General features: G+C 57.2%; 25 non-coding genes and 1 pseudogene across 25 annotated transcripts; all 26 read right to left on the bottom strand.

The window, feature by feature from the left end:
• Positions 1-306: 306 nt before the first annotated feature.
• Positions 307-425, bottom strand: LOC149851070 (5S ribosomal RNA). Its single transcript, XR_016433894.1, has one exon. It is a non-coding gene; the product is annotated as a 5S ribosomal RNA (ribosomal RNA).
• A 423-nt stretch (positions 426-848) lies between these two features.
• On the bottom strand, positions 849-967 carry LOC149851069 (5S ribosomal RNA). Its single transcript, XR_016426776.1, has one exon. It is a non-coding gene; the product is annotated as a 5S ribosomal RNA (ribosomal RNA).
• Positions 968-1,390: 423 nt separating this feature from the next.
• On the bottom strand, positions 1,391-1,509 carry LOC149851068 (5S ribosomal RNA). The gene has a single exon (XR_016425812.1). It is a non-coding gene; the product is annotated as a 5S ribosomal RNA (ribosomal RNA).
• Positions 1,510-1,932: 423 nt separating this feature from the next.
• On the bottom strand, positions 1,933-2,051 carry LOC149851067 (5S ribosomal RNA). The gene has a single exon (XR_016435786.1). It is a non-coding gene; the product is annotated as a 5S ribosomal RNA (ribosomal RNA).
• A 422-nt stretch (positions 2,052-2,473) lies between these two features.
• Positions 2,474-2,592, bottom strand: LOC149851066 (5S ribosomal RNA). The gene has a single exon (XR_016436537.1). It is a non-coding gene; the product is annotated as a 5S ribosomal RNA (ribosomal RNA).
• A 410-nt stretch (positions 2,593-3,002) lies between these two features.
• Positions 3,003-3,121, bottom strand: LOC149851065 (5S ribosomal RNA). Its single transcript, XR_016435477.1, has one exon. It is a non-coding gene; the product is annotated as a 5S ribosomal RNA (ribosomal RNA).
• A 423-nt stretch (positions 3,122-3,544) lies between these two features.
• LOC149851064 (5S ribosomal RNA) lies at positions 3,545-3,663 on the bottom strand. The gene has a single exon (XR_016433888.1). It is a non-coding gene; the product is annotated as a 5S ribosomal RNA (ribosomal RNA).
• Positions 3,664-4,086: 423 nt separating this feature from the next.
• On the bottom strand, positions 4,087-4,205 carry LOC149851063 (5S ribosomal RNA). Its single transcript, XR_016434439.1, has one exon. It is a non-coding gene; the product is annotated as a 5S ribosomal RNA (ribosomal RNA).
• Positions 4,206-4,628: 423 nt separating this feature from the next.
• On the bottom strand, positions 4,629-4,747 carry LOC149851062 (5S ribosomal RNA). The gene has a single exon (XR_016435466.1). It is a non-coding gene; the product is annotated as a 5S ribosomal RNA (ribosomal RNA).
• Positions 4,748-5,170: 423 nt separating this feature from the next.
• Positions 5,171-5,289, bottom strand: LOC149851061 (5S ribosomal RNA). Its single transcript, XR_016438260.1, has one exon. It is a non-coding gene; the product is annotated as a 5S ribosomal RNA (ribosomal RNA).
• Positions 5,290-5,703: 414 nt separating this feature from the next.
• Positions 5,704-5,822, bottom strand: LOC149851060 (5S ribosomal RNA; annotated as a pseudogene).
• A 423-nt stretch (positions 5,823-6,245) lies between these two features.
• Positions 6,246-6,364, bottom strand: LOC149851059 (5S ribosomal RNA). Its single transcript, XR_016434323.1, has one exon. It is a non-coding gene; the product is annotated as a 5S ribosomal RNA (ribosomal RNA).
• Positions 6,365-6,755: 391 nt separating this feature from the next.
• On the bottom strand, positions 6,756-6,874 carry LOC149851058 (5S ribosomal RNA). The gene has a single exon (XR_016426106.1). It is a non-coding gene; the product is annotated as a 5S ribosomal RNA (ribosomal RNA).
• A 410-nt stretch (positions 6,875-7,284) lies between these two features.
• LOC149851057 (5S ribosomal RNA) lies at positions 7,285-7,403 on the bottom strand. Its single transcript, XR_016435444.1, has one exon. It is a non-coding gene; the product is annotated as a 5S ribosomal RNA (ribosomal RNA).
• A 423-nt stretch (positions 7,404-7,826) lies between these two features.
• Positions 7,827-7,945, bottom strand: LOC149851056 (5S ribosomal RNA). Its single transcript, XR_016438249.1, has one exon. It is a non-coding gene; the product is annotated as a 5S ribosomal RNA (ribosomal RNA).
• Positions 7,946-8,355: 410 nt separating this feature from the next.
• Positions 8,356-8,474, bottom strand: LOC149851055 (5S ribosomal RNA). Its single transcript, XR_016425935.1, has one exon. It is a non-coding gene; the product is annotated as a 5S ribosomal RNA (ribosomal RNA).
• Positions 8,475-8,898: 424 nt separating this feature from the next.
• LOC149851054 (5S ribosomal RNA) lies at positions 8,899-9,017 on the bottom strand. Its single transcript, XR_016433887.1, has one exon. It is a non-coding gene; the product is annotated as a 5S ribosomal RNA (ribosomal RNA).
• A 423-nt stretch (positions 9,018-9,440) lies between these two features.
• Positions 9,441-9,559, bottom strand: LOC149851053 (5S ribosomal RNA). The gene has a single exon (XR_016425811.1). It is a non-coding gene; the product is annotated as a 5S ribosomal RNA (ribosomal RNA).
• A 423-nt stretch (positions 9,560-9,982) lies between these two features.
• Positions 9,983-10,101, bottom strand: LOC149851052 (5S ribosomal RNA). The gene has a single exon (XR_016426775.1). It is a non-coding gene; the product is annotated as a 5S ribosomal RNA (ribosomal RNA).
• A 423-nt stretch (positions 10,102-10,524) lies between these two features.
• LOC149851051 (5S ribosomal RNA) lies at positions 10,525-10,643 on the bottom strand. Its single transcript, XR_016433954.1, has one exon. It is a non-coding gene; the product is annotated as a 5S ribosomal RNA (ribosomal RNA).
• A 423-nt stretch (positions 10,644-11,066) lies between these two features.
• LOC149851050 (5S ribosomal RNA) lies at positions 11,067-11,185 on the bottom strand. The gene has a single exon (XR_016435775.1). It is a non-coding gene; the product is annotated as a 5S ribosomal RNA (ribosomal RNA).
• Positions 11,186-11,607: 422 nt separating this feature from the next.
• On the bottom strand, positions 11,608-11,726 carry LOC149851049 (5S ribosomal RNA). Its single transcript, XR_016436416.1, has one exon. It is a non-coding gene; the product is annotated as a 5S ribosomal RNA (ribosomal RNA).
• Positions 11,727-12,136: 410 nt separating this feature from the next.
• LOC149851048 (5S ribosomal RNA) lies at positions 12,137-12,255 on the bottom strand. The gene has a single exon (XR_016435433.1). It is a non-coding gene; the product is annotated as a 5S ribosomal RNA (ribosomal RNA).
• A 423-nt stretch (positions 12,256-12,678) lies between these two features.
• Positions 12,679-12,797, bottom strand: LOC149851047 (5S ribosomal RNA). The gene has a single exon (XR_016433885.1). It is a non-coding gene; the product is annotated as a 5S ribosomal RNA (ribosomal RNA).
• Positions 12,798-13,220: 423 nt separating this feature from the next.
• Positions 13,221-13,339, bottom strand: LOC149851046 (5S ribosomal RNA). The gene has a single exon (XR_016426773.1). It is a non-coding gene; the product is annotated as a 5S ribosomal RNA (ribosomal RNA).
• A 422-nt stretch (positions 13,340-13,761) lies between these two features.
• On the bottom strand, positions 13,762-13,880 carry LOC149851045 (5S ribosomal RNA). The gene has a single exon (XR_016425810.1). It is a non-coding gene; the product is annotated as a 5S ribosomal RNA (ribosomal RNA).
• Between the last annotated feature and the right edge of the window lie 415 nt (positions 13,881-14,295).

Here is a 14,295-nt window from a genome sequence, read left to right as displayed (position 1 = left end):
AACGGCATCCGAAACGGTCCCGAACCGACTTCGTCTGTTCGCCACGTCGTAGCCAGCGGAACGAGCTTTCCGTGGCCACGAAAATCGCCGAATTCCGACATCGGTGTGCCAAGTTACAGTCCGGAGAGCCGGAACTGCTGCTTTTGTCGCACGCCGCGGCTCGTGTCGGGTGCGGGCGCTGCGGCGCGCAAGGCGAGGGTGAAAGGGAAGCAGAAGACCTTGATGGATCAGATACGGTGTGTTGCGGTAAGTGAAAAGAAGGTCGGAGGTTGGTGCCGACGACAAAAAAGCGCCGAAGGTAAATAGAGAGTGCAACACGAGGACTTCCCAGGAGGTCACCCATTCCAGTACTACTCTCGCCCAAGCACGCTTAACTTCGGAGTTCTGATGGGATCCGGTGCTTTAGTGCTGCTATGATCGCACACGTTACATGTTGCGCGAAAAAATGCTCTTATGCCTCACGCGGGAGCCGTGGGGGCCGCAACGCACGAACCGACTAGCCGTCATAGAAACGGCCCCGAAAAACGACTGAAACTAGCTTAAACGGCATCCGAAACGGTCCCGAACCGACTTCGTCTGTTCGCCACGTCGTAGCCAGCGGAACGAGCTTTCCGTGGCCACAAAAATCGCCGAATTCCGACATCGGTGTGCCAAGTTACAGTCCGGAGAGCCGGAACTGCTGCTTTTGTCGCACGCCGCGGCTCGTGTCGGGTGCGGGCGCTGCGGCGCGCAAGGCGAGGGTGAAAGGGAAGCAGAAGACCTTGATGGATCAGATACGATGTGTTGCGGTAAGTGAAAAGAAGGTCGGAGGTTGGTGCCGACGACAAAAAAGCGCCGAAGGTAAATAGAGAGTGCAACACGAGGACTTCCCAGGAGGTCACCCATTCCAGTACTACTCTCGCCCAAGCACGCTTAACTTCGGAGTTCTGATGGGATCCGGTGCTTTAGTGCTGGTATGATCGCACACGTTACATGTTGCGCGAAAAAATGCTCTTATGCCTCACGCGGGAGCCGTGGGCGCCGCAACGCACGAACCGACTAGCCGTCATAGAAACGGCCCCAAAAAATGACTGAAACTAGCTTACACGGCATCCGAAACGGTCCCGAACCGACTTCGTCTGTTCGCAACGTCGTAGCCAGCGGAACGAGCTTTCCGTGGCCACAAAAATCGCCGAATTCCGACATCGGCGTGCCAAGTTACGGTCCGGCGAGCCGGAACTGCTGCTTTTGTCGCACGCCGCGGCTCGTGTCGGGTGTCGGCGCTGCGGCGCGCAAGGCGAGGGTGAAAGGGAAGCAGAAGACCTCGATGGATCAGATACGGTGTGTTGCGGGAAGTGAAAAGAAGGTCGGAGGTTGGTGCCGACGACAAAAAAGCGCCGAAGGCAAAAAGAGAGTGCAACACGAGGACTTCCCAGGAGGTCACCCATCCCAGTACTACTCTCGCCCAAGCACGCTTAACTTCGGAGTTCTGATGGGATCCGGTTCTTTAGAACTGGTATGATCACACCCGTTACATGTTGCGCGAAAAAATGCTCTTATGCCTCACGCGGGAGCCGTGGGGGCCGCAACGCACGAACCGACTAGCCGTCATAGAAACGACCCCGAAAAACGACCGAAACGAGCTTAAACGGCATCCGAAACGGTCCCGAACCGACTTTGTCTGTTCGCCACGTCGTAGCCAGCGGAACGAGCTTTCCGTGGCCACGAAAATCGCCGAATTCCGACATCGGCGTGCCAAGTTACGGTCCGGAGAGCCGGAACTGCTGCTTTTGTCGCACGCCGCGGCTCGTGTCGGGTGCCGGCGCTGCGGCGCGCAAGGCGAGGGTGAAAGGGAAGCAGAAGACCTCGATGGATCAGATACGGTGTGTTGCGGGAAGTGAAAAGAAGGTCGGAGGTTGGTGCCGACGACAAAAAAGCGCCGAAGGCAAAAAGAGAGTGCAACACGAGGACTTCCCAGGAGGTCACCCATCCTAGTACTACTCTCGCCCAAGCACGCTTAACTTCAGAGTTCTGATGGGATCCGGTGCTTTAGTGCTAGTGTGATCGCACCCGTTACATGTTGCGCGAAAAAATGCTCTTGTGCCTCACGCGGGAGCCGTGGGGGCCGCAACGCACAAACCGACTAGCCGTCATAGAAACGCCCCGAAAAACGCCCGAAACGAGCTTAAACGGCATCTGAAACGGTCCCGAACCGACTTCGTCTGTTCGTCACGTCGTAGCCAGCAGAACGTGCTTTCCGTGGCCAGGAAAATCGCCGAATTTCGACATCGGCGTGCCAAGTTACGGTCCGGCGAGCCGGAACTGCTGCGTTTGTCGCACGCCGCGGCTCGTGTCGGGTGCCGGCGCTGCGGCGCGCAAGGCGAGGGTGAAAGGAAAGCAGAAGACCTCGATGGATCAGATACGGTGTGTTGCGGGAAGTGAAAAGAAGGTCGGAGGTTGGTGCCGACGACAAAAAAGCGCCGAAGGCAAAAAGAGAGTGCAACACGAGGACTTCCCAGGAGGTCACCCATCCCAGTACTACTCTCGCCCAAGCACGCTTAACTTCGGAGTTCTGATGGGATCCGGTGCTTTAGTGCTGGTATGATCGCACACGTTACATGTTGCGCGAAAAAATGCTCTTATGCCTCACGCGGGAGCCGTGGGGGCCGCAACGCACGAACCGACTAGCCGTCATAGAAACGCCCGAAATGAGCTTAAACGGCATCTGAAACGGTCCCGAACCGACTTCGTCTGTTCGTCACGTCGTAGCCAGCGGAACGAGCTTTCCGTGGCCAGGAAAATCGCCGAATTTCGACATCGGCGTGCCAAGTTACGGTCCGGCGAGCCGGAACTGCTGCGTTTGTCGCACGCCGCGGCTCGTGTCGGGTGCCGGCGCTGCGGCGTGCAAGGCGAGGGTGAAAGGGAAGCAGAAGACCTCGATGGATCAGATACGGTGTGTTGCGGGAAGTGAAAAGAAGGTCGGAGGTTGGTGCCGACGACAAAAAAGCGCCGAAGGCAAAAAGAGAGTGCAACACGAGGACTTCCCAGGAGGTCACCCATCCCAGTACTACTCTCGCCCAAGCACGCTTAACTTCAGAGTTCTGATGGGATCCGGTGCTTTAGTGCTAGTGTGATCGCACCCGTTACATGTTGCGCGAAAAAATGCTCTTATGCCTCACGCGGGAGCCGTGGGGGCCGCAACGCACGAACCGACTAGCCGTCATAAAAACGGCCCCGAAAAACGCCCGAAATGAGCTTAAACGGCATCCGAAACGGTCCCGAACCGACTTCGTCTGTTCGCCACGTCGTAGCCAGCGGAACGAGCTTTCCGTGGCCACGAAAATCGCCGAATTCCGACATCGGTGTGCCAAGTTACAGTCCGGAGAGCCGGAACTGCTGCTTTTGTCGCACGCCGCGGCTCGTGTCGGGTGCGGGCGCTGCGGCGCGCAAGGCGAGGGTGAAAGGGAAGCAGAAGACCTTGATGGATCAGATACGGTGTGTTGCGGTAAGTGAAAAGAAGGTCGGAGGTTGGTGCCGACGACAAAAAAGCGCCGAAGGTAAATAGAGAGTGCAACACGAGGACTTCCCAGGAGGTCACCCATTCCAGTACTACTCTCGCCCAAGCACGCTTAACTTCGGAGTTCTGATGGGATCCGGTGCTTTAGTGCTGCTATGATCGCACACGTTACATGTTGCGCGAAAAAATGCTCTTATGCCTCACGCGGGAGCCGTGGGGGCCGCAACGCACGAACGGACTAGCCGTCATAGAAACGGCCCCGAAAAACGACTGAAACTAGCTTAAACGGCATCCGAAACGGTCCCGAACCGACTTCGTCTGTTCGCCACGTCGTAGCCAGCGGAACGAGCTTTCCGTGGCCACAAAAATCGCCGAATTCCGACATCGGTGTGCCAAGTTACAGTCCGGAGAGCCGGAACTGCTGCTTTTGTCGCACGCCGCGGCTCGTGTCGGGTGCGGGCGCTGCGGCGCGCAAGGCGAGGGTGAAAGGGAAGCAGAAGACCTTGATGGATCAGATACGATGTGTTGCGGTAAGTGAAAAGAAGGTCGGAGGTTGGTGCCGACGACAAAAAAGCGCCGAAGGTAAATAGAGAGTGCAACACGAGGACTTCCCAGGAGGTCACCCATTCCAGTACTACTCTCTCCCAAGCACGCTTAACTTCGGAGTTCTGATGGGATCCGGTGCTTTAGTGCTGGTATGATCGCACACGTTACATGTTGCGCGAAAAAATGCTCTTATGCCTCACGCGGGAGCCGTGGGCGCCGCAACGCACGAACCGACTAGCCGTCATAGAAACGGCCCCAAAAAATGACTGAAACTAGCTTACACGGCATCCGAAACGGTCCCGAACCGACTTCGTCTGTTCGCCACGTCGTAGCCAGCGGAACGAGCTTTCCGTGGCCACAAAAATCGCCGAATTCCGACATCGGCGTGCCAAGTTACGGTCCGGCGAGCCGGAACTGCTGCTTTTGTCGCACGCCGCGGCTCGTGTCGGGTGTCGGCGCTGCGGCGCGCAAGGCGAGGGTGAAAGGGAAGCAGAAGACCTCGATGGATCAGATACGGTGTGTTGCGGGAAGTGAAAAGAAGGTCGGAGGTTGGTGCCGACGACAAAAAAGCGCCGAAGGCAAAAAGAGAGTGCAACACGAGGACTTCCCAGGAGGTCACCCATCCCAGTACTACTCTCGCCCAAGCACGCTTAACTTCAGAGTTCTGATGGGATCCGGTGCTTTAGTGCTAGTGTGATCGCACCCGTTACATGTTGCGCGAAAAAATGCTCTTATGCCTCACGCGGGAGCCGTGGGGGCCGCAACGCACGAACCGACTAGCCGTCATAAAAACGGCCCCGAAAAACGCCCGAAATGAGCTTAAACGGCATCCGAAACGGTCCCGAACCGACTTCGTCTGTTCGTCACGTCGTAGCCAGCGGAACGTGCTTTCCGTGGGCAGGAAAATCGCCGAATTTCGACATCGGCGTGCCAAGTTACGGTCCGGCGAGCCGGAACTGCTGCGTTTGTCGCACGCCGCGGCTCGTGTCGGGTGCCGGCGCTGCGGCGCGCAAGGCGAGGGTGAAAGGGAAGCAGAAGACCTCGATGGATCAGATACGGTGTGTTGCGGGAAGTGAAAAGAAGGTCGGAGGTTGGTGCCGACGACAAAAAAGCGCCGAAGGCAAAAAGAGAGTGCAACACAAGGACTTCCCAGGAGGTCACCCATCCCAGTACTACTCTCGCTCAAGCACGCTTAACTTCAGAGTTCTGATGGGATCCGGTGCTTTAGTGCTGGTATGATCGCACCCGTTACATATTGCGCGAAAAAATGCTCTTATGCCTCACGCGGGAGCCGTGGGGGCCGCAACGCACGAACCGACTAGCCGTCATAAAAACGGCCCTGAAAACGCCCGAAACGAGCTTAAACGGCCTCTGAAACGGTCCTGAACCGACTTTGTCTGTTCGCCACGTCGTAGCCAGCGGAACGAGCTTTCCGTGGCCACGAAAATCATCGAATTTCGACATCGGCGTGCCAAGTTACGGTCCGGCGAGCCGGAACTGCTGCGTTTGTCGCACGCTGCGGCTCGTGTCGGGTGCCGGTGCGCAAGGCGAGGGTGAAAGGGAAGCAGAAGACCTCGATGGATCAGATACGGTGTGTTGCGGGAAGTGAAAAGAAGGTCAGAGGTTGGTGCCGACGACAAAAAAGCGCCAAAGGCAAAAAGAGAGTGCAACACAAGGACTTCCCAGGAGGTCACCCATCCCAGTACTACTCTCGCCCAAGCACGCTTAACTTCAGAGTTTTGATAGGATCCGGTGCTTCAGTGCTAATATGATCGCACCTGTTACATGTTGCGCGAAAAAATGCTCTTATGCCTCACGCGGGAGACGTGGGGGCCCTAACGCACGAACCGACTAGCCGTCATAGAAACAGCCCCAAAAAACGCCCGAAACGAGCTTAAACGGCCTCCGAAACGGTCCCGAACCGACTTTGTCGGTTCGCCACATTGTAGCCAGCGGAACGAGCTTTCCGTGGCCACGAAAATTGCCGAATTCCGACATCGGCGTGCCAAGTTACGGTCCGGCGAGCCGGAACTGCTGCTTTTGTCGCACGCCGCGGCTCGTGTCGGGTGCCGGTGCTGCAGTGCGCAAGGCGAGGGTGAAAGGGAAGCAGAAGACCTCGATGGATCAGATACGGTGTGTTGCGGGAAGTGAAAAGAAGGTCGGAGGTTGGTGCCGACGACAAAAAAGCGCCGAAGGCAAAAAGAGAGTGCAACACGAGGACTTCCCAGGAGGTCACCCATCCCAGTACTACTCTCGCCCAAGCACGCTTAACTTTGGAGTTCTGATGGGATCCAGTGCTTTAGTGCTGGTATGATCTCACCCGTTACATGTTGCGCGAAAAAATGCTCTTATGCCTCACGCGGGAGCCGTGGGGGCCGCAACGCATGAACCGACTAGCCGTCATAGAAACGGCCTCCGAAACAGTCCCGAACCGACTTCGTTTGTTCGCCACGTCGTAGCCAGCGAAACGAGCTTTCAGTGGCCACGAAAATCGCCGAATTCCGACATCGGCGTGCCAAGTTACGGTCTGGCGAGCCGGAACTGCTGCGTTTGTCGCACGCCGCGGCTCCTGTCGGGTGCCGGCGCTGCGGCGCGCAAGGCGAGGGTGAAAGGGAAGCAGAAGACCTCGATGGATCAGATACGGTGTGTTGCGGGAAGTGAAAAGAAGGTCGGAGGTTGGTGCCGACGACAAAAAAGCGCCGAAGGCAAAAAGAGAGTGCAACACAAGGACTTCCCAGGAGATCACCCATCCCAGTACTACTCTCGCTCAAGCACGCTTAACTTCAGAGTTCTGATGGGATCCGGTGCTTTAGTGCTGGTATGATCGCACCCGTTACATGTTGCGCGAAAAAATGCTCTTATGCCTCACGCGGGAGCCGTGGGGGCCGCAACGCACAAACCGACTAGTCATCATAGAAACGCCCGAAATGATCTTAAACGGCATCTAAAACAGTCCCGAACCGACTTCGTCTGTTCGTCACGTCGTAGCCAGCGGAACGAGCTTTCCGTGGCCAGGAAAATCGCCGAATTTCGACATCGGCGTGCCAAGTTACGGTCTGGCGAGCCGGAACTGCTGCGTTTGTCGCACGCCGCGGCTCGTGTCGGGTGCCGGCGCTGCGGCGCGCAAGGCGAGGGTGAAAGGGAAGCAGAAGACCTCGATGGATCAGATACGGTGTGTTGCGGGAAGTGAAAAGAAGGTCGGAGGTTGGTGCCGACGACAAAAAAGCGCCGAAGGCAAAAAGAGAGTGCAACACGAGGACTTCCCAGGAGGTCACCCATCCCAGTACTACTCTCGCCCAAGCACGCTTAACTTCAGAGTTCTGATGGGATCCGGTGCTTTAGTGCTAGTGTGATCGCACCCGTTACATGTTGCGCGAAAAAATGCTCTTATGCCTCACGCGGGAGCCGTGGGGGCCGCAACGCACGAACCGACTAGCCGTCATAAAAACGGCCCCGAAAAACGCCCGAAATGATTTTAAACGGCATCCGAAACGGTCCCGAACCGACTTCGTCTGTTCGTCACGTCGTAGCCAGCGGAACGTGCTTTCCGTGGGCAGGAAAATCGCCGAATTTCGACATCGGCGTGCCAAGTTACGGTCCGGCGAGCCGGAACTGCTGCGTTTGTCGCACGCCGCGGCTCGTGTCGGGTGCCGGCGCTGCGGCGCGCAAGGCGAGGGTGAAAGGGAAGCAGAAGACCTCGATGGATCAGATACGGTGTGTTGCGGGAAGTGAAAAGAAGGTCGGAGGTTGGTGCCGACGACAAAAAAGCGCCGAAGGCAAAAAGAGAGTGCAACACAAGGACTTCCCAGGAGGTCACCCATCCCAGTACTACTCTCGCTCAAGCACGCTTAACTTCAGAGTTCTGATGGGATCCGGTGCTTTAGTGCTGGTATGATCGCACCCGTTACATGTTGCGCGAAAAAATGCTCTTATGCCTCACGCGGGCGCCGTGGGGGCCGCAACGCACAAACCGACTAGCCGTCATAGAAACGCCCGAAATGAGCTTAAACGGCATCTGAAACGGTCCCGAACCGACTTCGTCTGTTCGTCACGTCGTAGCCAGCGGAACGAGCTTTCCGTGGCCAGGAAAATCGCCGAATTTCGACATCGGCGTGCCAAGTTACGGTCCGGCGAGCCGGAACTGCTGCGTTTGTCGCACGCCGCGGCTCGTGTCGGGTGCCGGCGCTGCGGCGTGCAAGGCGAGGGTGAAAGGGAAGCAGAAGACCTCGATGGATCAGATACGGTGTGTTGCGGGAAGTGAAAAGAAGGTCGGAGGTTGGTGCCGACGACAAAAAAGCGCCGAAGGCAAAAAGAGAGTGCAACACGAGGACTTCCCAGGAGGTCACCCATCCCAGTACTACTCTCGCCCAAGCACGCTTAACTTCAAAGTTCTGATGGGATCCGGTGCTTTAGTGCTAGTGTGATCGCACCCGTTACATGTTGCGCGAAAAAAATGCTCTTATGCCTCACGCGGGAGCCGTGGGGGCCGCAACGCACGAACCGACTAGCCGTCATAAAAACGGCCCCGAAAAACGCCCGAAATGAGCTTAAACGGCATCCGAAACGGTCCCGAACCGACTTCGTCTGTTCGCCACGTCGTAGCCAGCGGAACGAGCTTTCCGTGGCCACGAAAATCGCCGAATTCCGACATCGGTGTGCCAAGTTACAGTCCGGAGAGCCGGAACTGCTGCTTTTGTCACACGCCGCGGCTCGTGTCGGGTGCGGGCGCTGCGGCGCGCAAGGCGAGGGTGAAAGGGAAGCAGAAGACCTTGATGGATCAGATACGGTGTGTTGCGGTAAGTGAAAAGAAGGTCGGAGGTTGGTGCCGACGACAAAAAAGCGCCGAAGGTAAATAGAGAGTGCAACACGAGGACTTCCCAGGAGGTCACCCATTCCAGTACTACTCTCGCCCAAGCACGCTTAACTTCGGAGTTCTGATGGGATCCGGTGCTTTAGTGCTGCTATGATCGCACACGTTACATGTTGCGCGAAAAAATGCTCTTATGCCTCACGCGGGAGCCGTGGGGGCCGCAACGCACGAACCGACTAGCCGTCATAGAAACGGCCCCGAAAAACGACTGAAACTAGCTTAAACGGCATCCGAAACGGTCCCGAACCGACATCGTCTGTTCGCCACGTCGTAGCCAGCGGAACGAGCTTTCCGTGGCCACAAAAATCGCCGAATTCCGACATCGGCGTGCCAAGTTACGGTCCGGCGAGCCGGAACTGCTGCTTTTGTCGCACGCCGCGGCTCGTGTCGGGTGTCGGCGCTGCGGCGCGCAAGGCGAGGGTGAAAGGGAAGCAGAAGACCTCGATGGATCAGATACGGTGTGTTGCGGGAAGTGAAAAGAAGGTCGGAGGTTGGTGCCGACGACAAAAAAGCGCCGAAGGCAAAAAGAGAGTGCAACACGAGGACTTCCCAGGAGGTCACCCATCCCAGTACTACTCTCGCCCAAGCACGCTTAACTTCGGAGTTCTGATGGGATCCGGTTCTTTAGAACTGGTATGATCACACCCGTTACATGTTGCGCGAAAAAATGCTCTTATGCCTCACGCGGGAGCCGTGGGCGCCGCAACGCACGAACCGACTAGCCGTCATAGAAACGGCCCCAAAAAATGACTGAAACTAGCTTACACGGCATCCGAAACGGTCCCGAACCGACTTCGTCTGTTCGCCACGTCGTAGCCAGCGGAACGAGCTTTCCGTGGCCACGAAAATCGCCGAATTCCGACATCGGTGTGCCAAGTTACAGTCCGGAGAGCCGGAACTGCTGCTTTTGTCGCACGCCGCGGCTCGTGTCGGGTGCGGGCGCTGCGGCGCGCAAGGCGAGGGTGAAAGGGAAGCAGAAGACCTTGATGGATCAGATACGATGTGTTGCGGTAAGTGAAAAGAAGGTCGGAGGTTGGTGCCGACGACAAAAAAGCGCCGAAGGTAAATAGAGAGTGCAACACGAGGACTTCCCAGGAGGTCACCCATTCCAGTACTACTCTCGCCCAAGCACGCTTAACTTCGGAGTTCTGATGGGATCCGGTGCTTTAGTGCTGGTATGATCGCACACGTTACATGTTGCGCGAAAAAATGCTCTTATGCCTCACGCGGGAGCCGTGGGCGCCGCAACGCACGAACCGACTAGCCGTCATAGAAACGGCCCCAAAAAATGACTGAAACTAGCTTACACGGCATCCGAAACGGTCCCGAACCGACTTCGTCTGTTCGCCACGTCGTAGCCAGCGGAACGAGCTTTCCGTGGCCACAAAAATCGCCGAATTCCGACATCGGCGTGCCAAGTTACGGTCCGGCGAGCCGGAACTGCTGCTTTTGTCGCACGCCGCGGCTCGTGTCGGGTGTCGGCGCTGCGGCGCGCAAGGCGAGGGTGAAAGGGAAGCAGAAGACCTCGATGGATCAGATACGGTGTGTTGCGGGAAGTGAAAAGAAGGTCGGAGGTTGGTGCCGACGACAAAAAAGCGCCGAAGGCAAAAAGAGAGTGCAACACGAGGACTTCCCAGGAGGTCACCCATCCCAGTACTACTCTCGCCCAAGCACGCTTAACTTCGGAGTTCTGATGGGATCCGGTTCTTTAGTACTGGTATGATCACACCCGTTACATGTTGCGCGAAAAAATGCTCTTATGCCTCACGCGGGAGCCGTGGGGGCCGCAACGCACGAACCGACTAGCCGTCATAGAAACGACCCCGAAAAACGACCGAAACGAGCTTAAACGGCATCCGAAACGGTCCCGAACCGACTTTGTCTGTTCGCCACGTCGTAGCCAGCGGAACGAGCTTTCCGTGGCCACGAAAATCGCCGAATTCCGACATCGGCGTGCCAAGTTACGGTCCGGAGAGCCGGAACTGCTGCTTTTGTCGCACGCCGCGGCTCGTGTCGGGTGCCGGCGCTGCGGCGCGCAAGGCGAGGGTGAAAGGGAAGCAGAAGACCTCGATGGATCAGATACGGTGTGTTGCGGGAAGTGAAAAGAAGGTCGGAGGTTGGTGCCGACGACAAAAAAGCGCCGAAGGCAAAAAGAGAGTGCAACACGAGGACTTCCCAGGAGGTCACCCATCCTAGTACTACTCTCGCCCAAGCACGCTTAACTTCAGAGTTCTGATGGGATCCGGTGCTTTAGTGCTAGTGTGATCGCACCCGTTACATGTTGCGCGAAAAAATGCTCTTGTGCCTCACGCGGGAGCCGTGGGGGCCGCAACGCACAAACCGACTAGCCGTCATAGAAACGCCCCGAAAAACGCCCGAAACGAGCTTAAACGGCATCTGAAACGGTCCCGAACCGACTTCGTCTGTTCGTCACGTCGTAGCCAGCAGAACGTGCTTTCCGTGGCCAGGAAAATCGCCGAATTTCGACATCGGCGTGCCAAGTTACGGTCCGGCGAGCCGGAACTGCTGCGTTTGTCGCACGCCGCGGCTCGTGTCGGGTGCCGGCGCTGCGGCGCGCAAGGCGAGGGTGAAAGGAAAGCAGAAGACCTCGATGGATCAGATACGGTGTGTTGCGGGAAGTGAAAAGAAGGTCGGAGGTTGGTGCCGACGACAAAAAAGCGCCGAAGGCAAAAAGAGAGTGCAACACGAGGACTTCCCAGGAGGTCACCCATCCCAGTACTACTCTCGCCCAAGCACGCTTAACTTCGGAGTTCTGATGGGATCCGGTGCTTTAGTGCTGGTATGATCGCACACGTTACATGTTGCGCGAAAAAATGCTCTTATGCCTCACGCGGGAGCCGTGGGGGCCGCAACGCACGAACCGACTAGCCGTCATAGAAACGCCCGAAATGAGCTTAAACGGCATCTGAAACGGTCCCGAACCGACTTCGTCTGTTCGTCACGTCGTAGCCAGCGGAACGAGCTTTCCGTGGCCAGGAAAATCGCCGAATTTCGACATCGGCGTGCCAAGTTACGGTCCGGCGAGCCGGAACTGCTGCGTTTGTCGCACGCCGCGGCTCGTGTCGGGTGCCGGCGCTGCGGCGTGCAAGGCGAGGGTGAAAGGGAAGCAGAAGACCTCGATGGATCAGATACGGTGTGTTGCGGGAAGTGAAAAGAAGGTCGGAGGTTGGTGCCGACGACAAAAAAGCGCCGAAGGCAAAAAGAGAGTGCAACACGAGGACTTCCCAGGAGGTCACCCATCCCAGTACTACTCTCGCCCAAGCACGCTTAACTTCAGAGTTCTGATGGGATCCGGTGCTTTAGTGCTAGTGTGATCGCACCCGTTACATGTTGCGCGAAAAAATGCTCTTATGCCTCACGCGGGAGCCGTGGGGGCCGCAACGCACGAACCGACTAGCCGTCATAAAAACGGCCCCGAAAAACGCCCGAAATGAGCTTAAACGGCATCCGAAACGGTCCCGAACCAACTTCGTCTGTTCGCCACGTCGTAGCCAGCGGAACGAGCTTTCCGTGGCCACGAAAATCGCCGAATTCCGACATCGGTGTGCCAAGTTACAGTCCGGAGAGCCGGAACTGCTGCTTTTGTCGCACGCCGCGGCTCGTGTCGGGTGCGGGCGCTGCGGCGCGCAAGGCGAGGGTGAAAGGGAAGCAGAAGACCTTGATGGATCAGATACGGTGTGTTGCGGTAAGTGAAAAGAAGGTCGGAGGTTGGTGCCGACGACAAAAAAGCGCCGAAGGTAAATAGAGAGTGCAACACGAGGACTTCCCAGGAGGTCACCCATTCCAGTACTACTCTCGCCCAAGCACGCTTAACTTCGGAGTTCTGATGGGATCCGGTGCTTTAGTGCTGCTATGATCGCACACGTTACATGTTGCGCGAAAAAATGCTCTTATGCCTCACGCGGGAGCCGTGGGGGCCGCAACGCACGAACCGACTAGCCGTCATAGAAACGGCCCCGAAAAACGACTGAAACTAGCTTAAACGGCATCCGAAACGGTCCCGAACCGACTTCGTCTGTTCGCCACGTCGTAGCCAGCGGAACGAGCTTTCCGTGGCCACAAAAATCGCCGAATTCCGACATCGGTGTGCCAAGTTACAGTCCGGAGAGCCGGAACTGCTGCTTTTGTCGCACGCCGCGGCTCGTGTCGGGTGCGGGCGCTGCGGCGCGCAAGGCGAGGGTGAAAGGGAAGCAGAAGACCTTGATGGATCAGATACGATGTGTTGCGGTAAGTGAAAAGAAGGTCGGAGGTTGGTGCCGACGACAAAAAAGCGCCGAAGGTAAATAGAGAGTGCAACACGAGGACTTCCCAGGAGGTCACCCATTCCAGTACTACTCTCGCCCAAGCACGCTTAACTTCGGAGTTCTGATGGGATCCGGTGCTTTAGTGCTGGTATGATCGCACACGTTACATGTTGCGCGAAAAAATGCTCTTATGCCTCACGCGGGAGCCGTGGGCGCCGCAACGCACGAACCGACTAGCCGTCATAGAAACGGCCCCAAAAAATGACTGAAACTAGCTTACACGGCATCCGAAACGGTCCCGAACCGACTTCGTCTGTTCGCCACGTCGTAGCCAGCGGAACGAGCTTTCCGTGGCCACAAAAATCGCCGAATTCCGACATCGGCGTGCCAAGTTACGGTCCGGCGAGCCGGAACTGCTGCTTTTGTCGCACGCCGCGGCTCGTGTCGGGTGTCGGCGCTGCGGCGCGCAAGGCGAGGGTGAAAGGGAAGCAGAAGACCTCGATGGATCAGATACGGTGTGTTGCGGGAAGTGAAAAGAAGGTCGGAGGTTGGTGCCGACGACAAAAAGCGCCGAAGGCAAAAAGAGAGTGCAACACGAGGACTTCCCAGGAGGTCACCCATCCCAGTACTACTCTCGCCCAAGCACGCTTAACTTCGGAGTTCTGATGGGATCCGGTTCTTTAGAACTGGTATGATCACACCCGTTACATGTTGCGCGAAAAAATGCTCTTATGCCTCACGCGGGAGCCGTGGGGGCCGCAACGCACGAACCGACTAGCCGTCATAGAAACGACCCCGAAAAACGATCGAAACGAGCTTAAACGGCATCCGAAACGGTCCCGAACCGACTTTGTCTGTTCGCCACGTCGTAGCCAGCGGAACGAGCTTTCCGTGGCCACGAAAATCGCCGAATTCCGACATCGGCGTGCCAAGTTACGGTCCGGAGAGCCGGAACTGCTGCTTTTGTCGCACGCCGCGGCTCGTGTCGGGTGCCGGCGCTGCGGCGCGCAAGGCGAGGGTGAAAGGGAAGCAGAAGACCTCGATGGATCAGATACGGTGTGTTGCGGGAAGTGAAAAGAAGGTCGGAGGTTGGTGCCGACGACAAAAAAGCGCCGAAG

The sequence above is a fragment of the Nuphar pumila genome, chromosome 1, assembly GCF_984573655.1.
Source record: "Nuphar pumila chromosome 1, dmNupPumi1.hap1.1, whole genome shotgun sequence".
NCBI classification, from domain to species: domain Eukaryota; kingdom Viridiplantae; phylum Streptophyta; class Magnoliopsida; order Nymphaeales; family Nymphaeaceae; genus Nuphar; species Nuphar pumila.
Note: the sequence above shows the minus strand (reverse complement) of the source record. Positions and strands in the feature narration are given on the sequence as shown.